Source organism: Carassius auratus, chromosome 36 (assembly GCF_003368295.1).
Source record: "Carassius auratus strain Wakin chromosome 36, ASM336829v1, whole genome shotgun sequence".
Lineage (NCBI taxonomy): Eukaryota > Metazoa > Chordata > Actinopteri > Cypriniformes > Cyprinidae > Carassius > Carassius auratus.
In genome coordinates, this window is record NC_039278.1 from 4,456,116 (window position 1) to 4,471,574 (window position 15,459).

Sequence of the window (15,459 nt, forward strand, 5' to 3'; positions counted from 1 at the left end):
GTCAAATAAGTCAGACAGTCTGTGTAGAATCCTTGAAAACCATGAACTAATTTACTCAAACTAAGTAAAATGTGGCCTAGACCAAGTAAACATGGGTTTTCAATGAGGATAAACATTGTTTGCGATGACCACAGTGTGTTTTGTGTGGTGGATTGTTGGCTGCAGAGAGCATGGCACCACAATTCCTTTAGACACTAAAGGTTTCACATTTAAAATTTGAGATCTTAATAATTTTAGAAATTGTTGGATCTCATGCAGTTTAGATGTTAAAAAATAACCTTATTTAGACATCTCTGTTTACTTATGTGCAATAAAATCAGTTTGGCATGAATCACCATTTGTCCACTATTAAGTCTGGATCCTGAAGCAAAGCCAGTCCAATACCACTGAATTAGGGTCTATATAAACATTTCATTCTGTAATTTTCTATGCATTAGTTTCATTAAAAGCAAATTGTCTTTTAAATCCTACCGAAGTGGTCATTGTGCTAGAGAACTGCTAGAGAGTTTTTCTTAATCTCATCTTTGTTGGTTTGTTGACTCCATGATAATGAACCATAATTCTCAAAATAACAGCACATGCCATCTAATTCCCAGCATGTGCTTTCATTTTAATGTGTTTACGTGTTTTGAGTTTACGTTATGCCTGTCATAAAATGTTTATACTTCACCTTTCAGTATTTTAAAATCAACCTTTTCACTATTTTTTTCTTTTATTTATTTATCTAGTATAAAATAATGTTTTGTTCTTCATTGTTTGTTTCAGCAGGTTGATTCGAGCCATATAAAGTACTATTTCTTCCCCAATTATTTTGTGCTATGCTCTGAACAGTCGTGGTTGATCCAGCCACCCTGTCTTTCTCTCCTCCTGAATCTGTTGAAATATATGTGTGTCCCTTGTGAGGGAGGACCAGATGGCTGCCCTGCTCTTGTTTTCAAGGCTTCGGATGCAGCTTTGTTTGTTAGCGCAGACGTTGAAACCTCAGCCACTGGAGAGAGTCCAAGTCTCCATCTTGTTGTCTGCAGCTCCACAGCTGGATCCATGATTGACTCATTCATTTCTATGATGCCGAATATGTATGTTGTTCTTTAGAATTTATGTTTTTCTCCAAATCTGTATTTACAGTTAATATCACTGACTTGCTTTTTTTGTAATACTAAATTATTTTGTTTTTGTTGCTTTAGTATTATTCATTCTGTTGGTTTTTAAATTGATTCTGAGGTTTTGGAAGTATTTTAGTATTTATTGTTTCAGTATTATTTATAATGTTGGTCTTTGAATTTATTGTAAAACGACAAGGAATTTAAATTCTTTTTTGGAACACTTAATTATCGTGTTTTGTTTTGGTATTATTTATACTGTTGGTTTTACTGTGTAATTTTGGCATTATTGTTTTGCCCTTATTTATACTGTTGCTTTTTTATTTACTGTGAAATTACAGTTAATTTAATAAATTTTCCTGCCATACTGTATTATTACTTTGCTATGTTTTGCTATGTATTATTTAATTTATGTATTATTTAATTATAAGTGTTTATTGATTAAAAAAGTTTTGATTGAGGAATAAATATACAAATTAACAAACAATTAAAATTAACAAACAACTAAACTGAGTTGAAGCACAAAATGGATAGATGGATGGATGGATGGATGGATGGATGGATGGATGGATGGATAGATGAATGTGTTGGGTATTTATTAGTGATGCGGGGAAAATCAATATTTTTAAATATATAAAAATGTTTTAACTCATGCTACTGTATTAATATATTTTAATGGCAACATATCTACATTTTTATTTGAAAATTTATGTAAATAACCTATTTATTTATTTATTGTTTTGATGCAGAAAAGGGGAAAAAACGAAAGGACAAGAGAAGGTAGGAGGAGAGACCTGTTCAAAGCTATTGCACACTTCAAGGTCTGATAAGATTACAGCCAAACAGACACAAACCCTTCACCCTGAACACTGTGATTGTGTAACGCACAGAAAGAGAGTAAGAAATGAGTGTCAGCAGGGAAAAAGAACAAAATTGCTGTGTTTGAAATAGCCTTTTTGCCTGATAGCTTGTTTGCATAAAAGTTCAGACAGGCTTCCAGAGCATGTCTAATGATCTACAACAACTTCAAATGAGTTTTAGTTATAGCCAATGAAATATTTAATGACTAAAAGTTACATTTAAGATGTAAGAAACTGATTTCTATTTTGATTCTTTCCATTAACTGCAGAAGCCACACACATGCCTGGCTTGCCTTGAAGCCCTCCTCTGTTTACTGCCAGTGAAGACAGCATTATTCAAACATGGCCAGCATGATTGCTATGGCAACCAAATTCATTTTACATCTGGTTATGTGATTAATCAAATAATTATCTAATCATGACATACAGCATTTATTTCGGAGGCAACTGTACCCCTGCCCTACCCCATATATCACATAACCAAGGAGTCATGCTGCGTTCATGTCTTGAATTACTGTAATTATGAGATTCTACTCAGAGCTGTTCATGTCCTCAGACTCAGAAATGATTTGTTACTATGGCAACTCTCATAACGCCAAAATGGATCCATGTGTGGCTTTGTTGCTGGTGGCAGCAAAATATTTAATCATTACATTAATTTGTTAGTTCACCTCTAAATGTTTGTGAAACATGTTTTAGAATCAAAAAGTGGCTGTAATAGCAAACAAAACTATGTGTTGAGATACCAAACAACTGTTGCCATTTTACATTGTCATGTAATTATAAGTTTGGTGACAAGGAAAATTTCAAGAACAGATAATTACGGTAATTCTGACATGACTTGAGCACACCATAATCCTGCCTTCACATGCTAAATTATCATGAATTCATTACCAAAGTTGCACATAAGGGCAGACTCCAGACATAATATTGTATGGAGAGTACAGATAATTACAAAAAAAAAAAAAAAAAAAAAAAAAAAATTAAGAACATGTTGATATCCCATTGTATATATATATAGTTCATCAACTGAAAGTGTTATTACATAATAATAATAATACTAATAACACGTTAAGAGGAAATTGTTAACTTGAAATGTAATTTAACTTAATTTAATCTATAATTCCAACAAATACATCAGAACAAAGGAATTAAATAGTCATTGTAATTATGACTAACAAAATGGGACAAGGTGGAATAAAATGCTAATATATTTAAGTAAAATATTATATGGAAAACCAAGAACACAAAATACCAATAATATATAGTATCTTTGTCAAAATATAAATAATTACATGTATCACTGTAGTGCTTCTTTCAATAAATACCAATAACGACATTTATGACCATAAAAGATCTCAAGAGATAACTTAACCTATCAGAATATTAGTAGAATCTTTTTTGATGCATTTTTATAATACACTAATCTCTCCAGTTGTATGCCATAAACAGTCCCGTAGTTTGTGGGAGGGATAATACTCGGCTAAATTATACTCCTCTGCCGCAGTTTAGGGTAAAATGCCGAGGTAGATGGAAGGAACAGGCACGTTATTGCGATATTCATCCTTCAGTTTCAACAAAGCTGCAGAGACAACCGCCCAGGCCTCCCCCATTTTTGCCTGGAAGGTCACCTCTCCAGTGTTTGAGTGTCTGAAGCCGTTGGCTGCTCCTGAACCGTTTGGCTCTTTCTCCACTAGCAAACAGCTCCACAATGTACCTCAATCGCTCTTAAATCTATTTTTAAACGGCTTTATTCCGCTCCACGCCGATGCGAACGGGACCGGACTCTTGTTTGGGAATTTATCTGACGATCTGCCGCCTCAAAGCAGCTTTATAACGCTTTGTTTGAGTACTATTTGACAAAATAGTCGAGGAGGTGGAAATTCCACACAAGCAGTGAAAGGCAGTCCTTGCGTTCATCCGGGTATAAAAGTGAGTGTTTTCCTAATTTTTTCCCGTTTTATCGATAACATAGCAGCATATGTGCTTTTATGTACCTCTCTGTGTTTTTAATAATAACATACAGCGATATATAATTTGGTGAGAGCATTTCTTTTGGAGGATCTGACTGGGTGGGGGATGGGCAGCAGTGTGTATGTGTGTGTGTGTCTGTGTGTGTGTGCGCGCGCGTAAATGCAGCAGCTCTTCAGATTGTTTGGTAGTTTATGCAAAACGTAATTAAAAAACCGTTTTAAAGTCAATAATACATTAAATTGATCTCTTTACATCTGATGTTATTGTAATTATTGGTATGTTTTAATATAATTTAATACTAGGTTTGATATTTAATATTAGGCCGTTTATTTTTTACGTTTATTATAATAGGCATCATACAGCCTACTCAAGTTGATTTTCTCACATAAATACTCTTCATTTATTCTGTTTAAATGATGGCCCTCTTGAAAACACTGGTGTTTATTTGTGAGTTACAGTCTTTTGTTCTTTATGTAAGTGAATGTGACATAACCTGAGCATTGTGTGAACTATAATACATGTTTATAATAAGACTGTACATGATCAGTAAAAACACATGACAGTGTTGTGCACTAACTCTGGATGTTGAGTTCCCCTCCCCCACTCTGTGTTTGGATAAACAGTGTGTGTTGAATGACAGGATCATGAATTTATAATTATTTACATGTAAAGAGATATTTCTTAGTGTGCACACTGATTATATACACTATCACTGTCAAATCATATTATTACAAATTACAAAAGCTTATGTTTTTTTATTATTATTTTTGAGTCACTTAAAGAGTGCAGTTGTATTTTTTTACTGTAAAATGCTGTTCTGTATAAGATGAGTGTGTGTGTGTGATATTTGATCATAGTGTGGGGGTGGGGAGCTCTAGTGTGTGTGTGATCTGGAGGCCATGTGTGTTGGGAAACTCCCATTGTAATGGCTCACATCACATGTAACCTATTTAGATCACCAAGCATTGGAGTCATTTACTATTGGGGTTAGGTTAACCCAGCTCATTTTACACAAACCCCCTCGAAAATTAGGAATATAATTATAAACTGTAAAAATACCAATAAAGGTTTTTTTTTAATTACACATATAGTCTATCTCTGATTCTGTAAGTGGATGATTTGAGTCTCTCAGTCTTTGTCTGAAATCTGCGTCTCTCAAGTGGAAGAGTGGCACGGTTATGTAACTCGTGCCTGAGAGTGGATTGAAGCAAGATGTGGGGGATGGGACAGACAGATCTATTGCGCCTTTTCCCTCTTTTTTTCCTCCCTTCCTTTCCTTCACCGAGCTGAATCGCAGTGGGCCAGCCGATGTGTTGAAACGTGACGTTTGTGTCTGTGCTCTGTTGCGATGCCGTGTTGTTGACCCTGTTTCTCTTGAGCCTCAAGGTTGAGATGAGATGGGCAGATGGTGTAGTGAGCTTGAAAATGCCTGCTATGGTCTGTGCTTTCTTGAACAAGGCCTGTGTTATTTTCTGCAAGGTCATTGAGGAACACTGTTGCTGTAACTGTTGGCAAGTCATGCAATTCAATGCAGTATGCAAATTGGGTTTTTATTTGTCCAGGTAAAGCAACAGTAATAACTTCTTTTTTTTTTTTTTTTTTTTTTTACTCTGTACTAGCATCAAACATGAAGGACAACTAGTAAACAAACTCATTGTGGCATTGTTTATTTCTTTGCTGTGTACATGCATTTGTTCAGGGAAACACCGTAGTGTTGCCAGTCTGGTTAGTTAACATGGAATCGAGTTCAAGTGAAGTTAAAATGACTCTCAGGTCTGTTTCTTGAACGATTGGTGGCTTATATGGTTGGTGGCCTGCTATCAGGGTCGTCAATCACATGCTGTGTTTGAAGTAACATTTTACAGCACACTACTGTATCAGTATCCATCTTATTTTTCAGCATGTTAGTAAACTATTTTCTGTCAATTTTGCAAGACTTCTGATTCATTAGCTGCTATATGTAAATAACTAGAAGAACAACAGCGAGTGGACAGTAAAATTGAGTCACAAATCAGCATGTTTACGTTTACTGTAAATTAAAATAATGATAAATACCAATTTGTAATATTTAGTAACATAATGGACTGATTTTGTACAGCTAAAATAACAAAGTGAATGGGGCTCCCCTCCTCCGGTCTCATAGACACTGGATGCCTTGCACCCTTTGGTTTCGGTTTTTGCGCTAAAATTAAGTTGCATACTGTAGAATGTAAACAATTTTTGGAATGATGAACAAAATTCAGTTGTTTACATGCACATTATCATTCAGTTATTACATGCACACAGGGAATTTGACCTGCTATTTGGTAGTGGATAGTTTTTTTTTTTTTTTTTTTTTTACCTGTTATTTTGTGGTTGGTATGCATCCATGCATTCTGCTCCATTGTTTTTTGTGCCCCATCCAGCTATAACCTAAAACCGGCTTATTATTTTAGCAGTTTCCTATGGTCAATTAATCAACTGGATGTTTGGATTACCCATTAACTAGTTAACTAGTTCCAAAAATGACTGTTTCCAAACAGGTTTCTGAATATTAGCCCTGTCTCTCTTTGTTTGGACAAACAGAAACTTAAGCTATCGAATAGTGTTCTTTTAATAAGAATATGAAACTTGTATAGAAAGAAGTATTTTAATGTACAAAGTATGGCATCAACTTTAAATTAAGTGTGGCTTATGTGGAATTTGACACCTAATCTGATGAAGGCTTTTTCGGCACCTCGTCTGTCTGGATGTCATGTTGTGGATCTGTGTGTGTGTTTGGGGGGGGGGGGGGAGGAAGAGGCAATCCCGTTTTAGATGTGCAGGATGGTCTCTGGTGTGTTTGACTTCACCATGGTCAGCTTCCCTCTGTGAGTGATTCATCAGCGAGCATAAATGTGCTGTTATACATAGTTTTGCAGGTTTGTGAAAGCATAACACGTAGCACAGCACAGTGTGGAGGACTATATTCAGGTTGAGGAGGAATACAATCTAAAGTATCAATTTAATTAATGACATATATGGCTGTATTTATTATATAGTGAAAGGCTTCGACAGTCCAAATTGCAAAATAATAATATTTATTGAATGCTTTTCAAGGTACTTAAAGATGATTTACAAGAGAAAAAATAAGCAAATGCATAGTTTAAGTTTTGGGTGGAACTATCAGCAACCCTCTACATTGCGTGTAAATCACTCTCATATTCGACTAAATCTACACCCTGGTGACTGGGGTGGGGTGAAAAGTTTGGGAAACCTGTTTGGACACAGTTATTATTTATGCAATCGGTGATGCTAGTTAGAGGTCTGCACAGGCTTTAAACTGAAGCCCAAACCTTAGGTTTGAAGCTGCGCAAATCCACGTTCATTTTTCAGCGTTTATTTGCGCATCTTCTCAGTTAACAACGGCTCTGTGTAGTAGCAGCTGCTCTATGTGAAATCACGCACCTGAGGGAATTTACCGCTGCAATGGTCAGTAAATACATGTAAAGAAACATAATCATTAGGGCTCGGGCAGTTCACAAGGCAAAAGAAAAAACACTTAGGCCTACCAGTTATTAAAGTTTATGAACATCAGGTGCAGCGTTCACATATAAACTCTGCAGAGTTTTTGAATAGTTGTATTTCACAAGACGATAATTCTTCCGTTGTTCAAATTATGGTCATTTTCATCAGTTAAGGCTCGTTAGCATTCTGCCTGCTTTACATCAGACACAGAGATTCAGTGCGGTAAGATCGCTTATATTTGTATTCATTAAATATACAATTTATTTTAATCAGAGAGAGAGAGAGAGATGAAAGTTGCATGTGTGTGAACCTGCAATGCTGTATCACTTGCGACGCAAACATCCACAAGCAAATGAAAGGCACATCCCAAAGCTGGTCACTCTAGCGAGACGTTATCTCTTTATTCCTGGGACATCTGTGCCATCGGAGAGGGTGTTTTCTACCGCGGGCTGTCCACAGGCTGCGCTCCAGACTAACTCCACATCATAACATGTAAAAAAATTTTTTAATAAAAATGTAAAAAATAAATTGTTGTAGCCAAAAAAATTATCAAGCTCATTTTTTTTATCGTGCTATTAATTGATTTGTCGACTGTCGCAACAGGCCTAACAAATACTAGTCAATATCGCAATTTAATGTTTACGTTTAATGACCTACTTTTGATTAATTAATTCAAAATTTGACATTCCATGACATTCCGTGTTAAACTTTGAATTCAGTTTTTTTGACTGGATTCTGCAATTCTGTCCACATTGTGGAAATCATAGGGCCCTAAGAAAAGCAGCCATGGGCTTTCTGATGTGGCTTTACTGAACTAGAATTTGATCTACAGTAATGAATCTTGTTTCATTATGTTGGTTGACCTCTGGCTGTTTACTTTTTGTCTGTGTTGCCTCCGATTCTGTGAAACTGTGATAATCTGTGATATGAACGTAAGTGGAAGTAAACTTTCAGAAAGCTGCTTCCCCTTTTCTTTGCCAACAAGTAACACAGGTCACTCATATTCTCATAACGTCCCTTTTTCAGATTATTTCATCATAAATTGAGTATCTGTTCTACCTCCTTATTACTCATTCGGGCAGTGTGGTACTTTTTTATGATGTTTATTAAAGTCCCCATGAATTCAATAAAACATTTTTGGGTTCTAGCATCAATATGTTAGTCTTAAGGTTATCTATAATGCAGTGTGCTCCAAAACAGTGACAAAATTGGCATTTAGAAGATACTAAGGAAGTCGCGCTTCTGCTCCATTCATTAACACAGACACGCAGAAGATGCAGGATTCATATTTAAATAGAATGTTCATTCAAAGCTTGCAGTTCATAACTTCTGCCAAAATGGCTCAATTAAATATTTGACGTCACATCATACTTCACCTTCACTTAAAATATTCTCACCGATTAAATACTCTCCAGAATCCGAAGCGCCCGCCTCCTGCACTATAACTATAGATGCTGAAACACAGTCACTTGTTCAGTGTAATATTTCCTGTACAGTATATGCCTCATAGTGCACAGTGTAGGTGATAGGGAACGATTCAGACAGTGTATATATGCAAAATATGCAAAAATTTTGCTTAGTGCAAAAGAGGTCTGGTTTCATGTTGTTTCACGTGAACCGCGGCACACATCTGGACTTTGGCTCCGGTCCAGAGACGCGATTGCATTGAGCAAATCATATTTGCCAGTCGGCATTTATTAAAAACCTTTACAACTACACAGTCTCTGCTTGATTATGACCACTATTTTGTTTTACTAAGAGTTTCATACTGAATCTAGGGGGTAATCTATCAGACTGTGATGGTCAAATGCGGCTTTACCAAGCTCAACAGCTCTGGCCCGAGCAGATATAATCAAAATGCTATTGGCTACTTTAAAAAGAGGACGGGGCTGCTCGATATGCCCTCTCTTCCTGTTTCAGTTTAAATTACGTCACCACATAGAGTAACGCTGCTTGTTTCAAGGCACTTCAGGGGACCTTTAAGCATGACTCGATATCGCATTTTTTGGCCGATAACAGTTATGCAACATGCACATATTTTAATGTGTGTTTACCATTTTTCAGACAGATCCGTGAGGCAGTCATAAATCATCATCGTCATGTTGGTTTCATTTCCCAGATTAAAGGTTATACACACAAGCAAGAGCTGAAATTTGCTGACTGGTTGTTCATGTGCTCAGCTGTGGTGGTGTTTGGGGGATGGTTGTATGTCTGACCCGTGCTTTAGCTGTTCATTTGTCTCTTCCTGCTCTCTGACAGACTAATGAAACCTTTGTAGTGCTCCTCCCCCCACCTACGCGGTTGCATACTTTTGTTGTGTGTGACCTGAAGGTCAAGTTCAACAAGCAGTCCCAAGTGCTCTTCCTAGTATAAAGGCCGGGCACATGTTGTTTTGAGAATGAAGGAAATGTTAAAAGGCAGAGGAAACGTACAGTTCATCTTATGTGACATTGGTGGCAATTTGTGAATATTAGGTGTCGATTCTCAAAAACAGTATATCGATATAAAAAAAAATAAAATCATACAAGATTTATGGCAGTTGTTTTGTTTTGAGTTTATTTCCCGACTGCTAGGTGGCAGTCTTCATCTCTGAACAAATCCTGAATGACAGGGAATACTAGCATTAGGGTATGCCACTAATGTTTGCATTAATATAGTTCGCTGCTAGTACTGGAGGGTGAAAGATTTGTCCCAGTTCATGTTTCGGTGTACAAAGCTGAAGTATGCTGTCATTAGGCTTTTGTGGTAACGTCCACCCCGACTGTTGCGCTGGTGCAGCCTCGGTTCCACCGCTTGCTGCGGCGACGCGTATGAAGAGGCTAGCGTGGGACGCAGCAATTGGCGGGAGCTTTCTCTCATTTCTCTCACTGTTGGTGTGGTGCACGTGTTGCGGTTTTTGACGGCGATACACTTATTTTGACATTCATTAGACAGTCATCTTTTTTTTTTTGTCAAATAAACTCTTTAATAACTATTTTAATAATCGATTTTAATCAATTTAATCGATTCGTTGTTTCAGCTCTACTATCATACCTTTTTCTTTACTACTAGAGTACATAATGAACAGGAATTAACATCAAAAGGTGGGCTATTTTATGAGAGAGCCTATAGTACAACAGTTTCAAACTGCAGAAAACATGTAAAGCTTGTAAACATTGCAATGTAATATTCGCCTCAATAACCATTCGGTGTTAATAAGCTCATCAGTCAGCTAGAAAAATAACTATAAAGAGTAGTATTTTGCTATATTTTTGCGTTATTGCATTTGAATATTTTTTGCTTATCCAGTTGTCTACATGATTGAACTCCTATAAAACTGCATTTTACTAATTAAAACAGGCTAAAAAAATATAAAAGACATAAACCCTTAAAATAAAGGTGATTAAAAGGTTCTTCACAGAAGCATTCAGTCAAAGGCACTTTAAAGAACCAACTCTTTCTGATCTTTTTATAATCTGAAGAACCTTCTTTCACATTAAAGAACCTTTTGTGAAATGTGAAGATGTTAAAGGTTCTTTATAACGCCATTTTGACAAAAAGGGCATCGTGAAGCACCTTTATTTTTAAGAGTGTATGACAACTAGGGCTGGGCGATATGGCCTAAAAAAAAACAAACAAAAAAACAATCAATTATAAAGTAAAAAAATAAAATAAATCACAGATATAAAGGCAGCAACATATCATAGATAGGACAGAACAAGAAAGACTATTAATAATCTTTAATTTCGCAGAAAATATTATAATACTGAAGGCGCCAATATAGAGCGCAACAGAGCGCTTATGCGTATCCTATGCGCAGAATGATGAGCTTGAAACAACACAGAGTCACAGTGCGCAGGCTGCACAGCCCTCCGAGTCCACATAGAAAGCTGCTCTGCTTGTGTTCATCTTCAGTTCTTTCTTCACTACAGTTCAGACAGTGTACTGTTTAAGTAAATGAATTACTCCGTGATATTGGTTTATTTCAACTCAGAGAGAGTATTGGCCACCTTAAAAAAAGTAATTAATTGTGGATTAATACTTACTGGAGACGCGAACAGTTTCAAGCGATTCAGTCCTATTTGGTGAACTGGTTCAATCGGTTCACTAAGAAGAACCGGTTATATTAAACGATTCGTTCGCGAGCCAGACATCATTAGTACAAAGGTTTTAAACCTCAGTTACTGTGCGCTCTTGAAGAGAGTTTCATTGTTTTGACTGTAGTAACGAACGCCCCACACAGTCTGAACACTGAATGGAGGATGACCGATAGCTGCAGTGGAGAGAAGAGTTTATGTGAACTGAATTTAATGACTTCAATATTAATCTGTACCTCACATTGAACTATGTAACTATTGAGCTTCACAACACTTGAAATATGTTCATGAAAATGTTTTGGTGCTTTATAATGTTTTATGCCTTTCGAGGAGCTCAGCAATAACACAGAATAGTATACACTGGATCGGATTTGGATCGGTCTCATCTGTCCGATACTCAGTCCACAGAAAATTCCTGGATTGGAGCCGATACCGATCCAGAGTATCGGATCGATGCATCCCTTATAAATCACTTGTATATGCGACTAAATCTTCACTCTGGGCGACTAAATGATGTCTAATATTAGCCAATGGCTAATTAATTCTCAGATATTACTGGCCAGTATGTGAGTTGGAGGCAGAGTATACGTTTAGCACAGATATATTTTCACTCACCGAATACACTAACAGATTGTCTCAAATTTGAATGGATCAATGGATGCGCAGCGCACCTGTATTTGATGTACCGTAGACTTTAGTGTGAAGGTGCATGACAGAGAGAGAGAGATTTGACATGCTACATGTAAAGCTTCTTTGTTGTATTTTCCTGTCAAAATAATGATTTTTTTTCAGCTTGTAAGATCTGCCGTGTTTGCCTGTAGTAGGCGGAACTAATGTGCAAATGCAATCTCATGGCTGGCGAGTAAATGGAAAAAATGTACTAGGCAATGGCTCAACTGTCTCTGTAGAGGGTTGCTTTAAGGTAAAAATGACCACAAAAGTCCATAAAAATAAATTTAAACTTATGGGAAAATATTAATTTCTGTCATTGCTGGGAACTGACCACCACACAGAATATGAAGAATATAGAAAATTGTGTAGATGAGTCAGCTGTCAACTGTAGTCCTCAAGATATCCGATTATTGTTATCATAAAATCCCAGAAAATATAGAGATATATATTTTTGTCAATATTGCACACCCCTAGCTGCCAGCCATTCCGTCCAATTGGCTGAATGTCAGGGAACTACACTAACTTTTTCCACTGGTTTCACTTGTGCGACTAACTTTTTCAGTTACTGGGCAAAACATGATTTGGTCACACTATTTTTTTATAGTAAGCCGCTCTGAATAATAATGAAACTGTATTGCATACAGATGTGCTTTTTATTTTACTTGCCATCTTTTAAACCACATGCCTTCTTGTTTTATTTCTTGCAGTACACACAGTGCATTGCTCTGTCTTGGTACTTTAACCCAGAGTCATAGCTGGGGTTAGATGGACCCTGGTGCAGGTTGTACAGTGGGCCCTATTTGAAATGGTTTAATATTTACTGTATGTTCATTTTATTTATTTATTTGTGCTATTTACACAATGTTTATTTTTTTTTTTTTTTTTTACACATTTGTAGGTGCGCAGAAACGAATTAAAAATAGCACTGCAAGGTCCTCACTGTAAAATAAAATACACAGTCAAACCAAAATGTATTCAGACACCTTCGACAATTCTTACATTATAACAGTTTAGTTTGCTATAGTTTAGAAATTGGTGATAAAATATGACAAAGAACTCAGAGTTAAACTGTGTCAGAACAAATTCATCTTGATAATGTCAGATAGCTTTGATAGAAAGATATGTAATGGAATCAACCAAAACTTCAGACAACTGTTAGTATGATAATATTTATAAAACTATCAATACTTGGTTGAACAATTACCAAGCAAGCAATGCTTAATTTTGTTCAGTCTGTGGTGTGAAAAGGTTGCATTAGCAATTAAAGAAAGTCACTGGTCTGCAATATGAAGAATTTTTGGGTATAATATTTCACATTTCACTGTATTTTGCTATACTCCCATAAATAAATGAACTAGTGTCCTGCACCCACCAGTAAAACAATTTAATCAATTATATCAGATTTTTTGTTTGACTGTGGATAAATTCTTGTTAAAACTACAAAGTAATTCAATCAAGAGCCGTGAGTGATTTACTTTCATTTTCTTGGATTAACATTAAAGACACAGACAGCAGAGCTAGTAAATTAGGCGCGGTCACTATAACCGTGCATCCATTATAATGATACACATCCGATTTCTTTCCAACTCTTTACTTTCACTAAAGACGTAACCAAAACAGGTGTTTTACGTTTTTACATATTTAGTGTGTATAGGCCTATTTGTTGGTAAAAAAGCAAGAAGACTTTGAGATGCGTTTCTGCTTGTGCCCTGAACACCAGAACACCGCGGTGCTGAATTAAGCTCTTTCGCATCCTTTTCTGTTTGTTCAAACTGCAATTTATATTTGTTCGTTCAGGTGCAGGAGGACGTGAAGGTCCTGAAAGAGAGCTCGGTTTAGTGTTGCTCTCTGTGAAATGTGGCTCTCTCGTGCGCACCGAACACAGCGCGCAATAACCAGCTGCTCAGTTCAGCTTTACCGCATCGCGGGGCTGAAGCCAACTTGATGTGTTGAATGCTTAGTGCACGTTATTAAACATATTTTTAAACTACACATTTCTGTTTTAATAAATGCTCATAGTGAATCATAGCATATTGCCTAAAACATAAGGTAGGTACAAAAATAATCAGTGATACATTTGCGACCTCATAAAAATGATGGTAGCAATGTCATTTCAAAAGGTCGCATATGCGACCATTTTGGTCGCAGTGTACTTCCCTGCTGAATGTAATATGTAATACTGCACACACCATGCTAACCCTCGCCAATGTAGAGCCTAACTTTAAGTTGTTTATAAAAGAAATCTGTCAGTGTTCTTTTCATTTGTTCTCTTGTTCAGTCTTTTTCTCACGGTAATTAGCAGAAAGCTGTGACTAAACTCTACATTGAAGTTAAGAATGTAATGATAAAATCTGTTAATAAATAATTTGTAATTGTGATGCTATTAAAACATTTTGGTGAGTGCTCCTAAATTTGCTAACAAGCAAAAAAGTTAACCTGGACGAGGGCGCACTGAACTCTCTTTGTATGCACGTGTCAATGTTTATTAATAGATTAAATGAAACGGGACAAAATAAATCTTGACAAACTATATATCATTCTAAAAATCTAAGCCTCAAGCATCGACGACAGATCACTGTTTTTCAATGGAAAGCTTATAAAGAATGTATTTGCTAAATTTGTGTAAGCAGTACACATCAAAACACGAAGAATCAAAACGCAGTACATACCAGATTCGTCGTAATAACGAGTCTTAAACCCATCCACAGCTGTAAATCACAGTTTAGTTAGGAAGGTAAGGGTCCACTGAATGACATAGTCTCAGAAAAATGGTTGTAGCAATCTCATTTTTCATGGTATCTTCTTCAGATTTGAAATAGAAACTCATTTCAACTTTCAACCCATTACTTTTCTAGATCGCTCCAGGACTGATCTAGTAAATAAATCAGTGTGGCACAATTTTTTTCAAGGCACTTCAGTGTCTATAACTTTTTATCTTTTTCAGCACTTTCAACTCTGGAAAGGTAAATACCAGAGGGTCTTTTTTGCAAAAACACCAAAATTATTTGTGTAACACACTGAAGTAAGGAACTGTTGCAATTTTAAGTTAGGTTGGGCACTTTCAGCTGTGAGTCCCAAAATGGGGGGTCTGGTTAACCTGTTAATTTCGAGCCCTTACTTGTAGGTATACTTGCTTGTAGGTATAAAATTCAAATGTCACATTTATTGTCCAACTACAAATATTTCAGCAAAATGTATATTTTACTCAAAGTTATTGCGCTCCTATGTCATTAAGCTCTGTCTGTTTGGCATGTGTGCGCGCGACTGCACTCATTCTAAATGAAGTCTGTT

At 36.3% G+C, this 15,459-nt stretch overlaps 1 protein-coding gene across 1 annotated transcript in view; it reads left to right on the forward strand.

Moving 5' to 3' along the window:
- The first annotated feature begins 3,606 nt into the window (after positions 1 to 3,606).
- LOC113055009 (F-box-like/WD repeat-containing protein TBL1XR1) overlaps positions 3,607 to 15,459 on the forward strand; it is a 59,736-nt gene continuing 47,883 nt past the window's right edge. The window contains exon 1 of the mRNA XM_026220924.1: positions 3,607 to 3,892. The gene's annotated coding sequence lies outside the window, so the exon portion shown is untranslated. The remainder of the gene's footprint in view (positions 3,893 to 15,459) is intronic.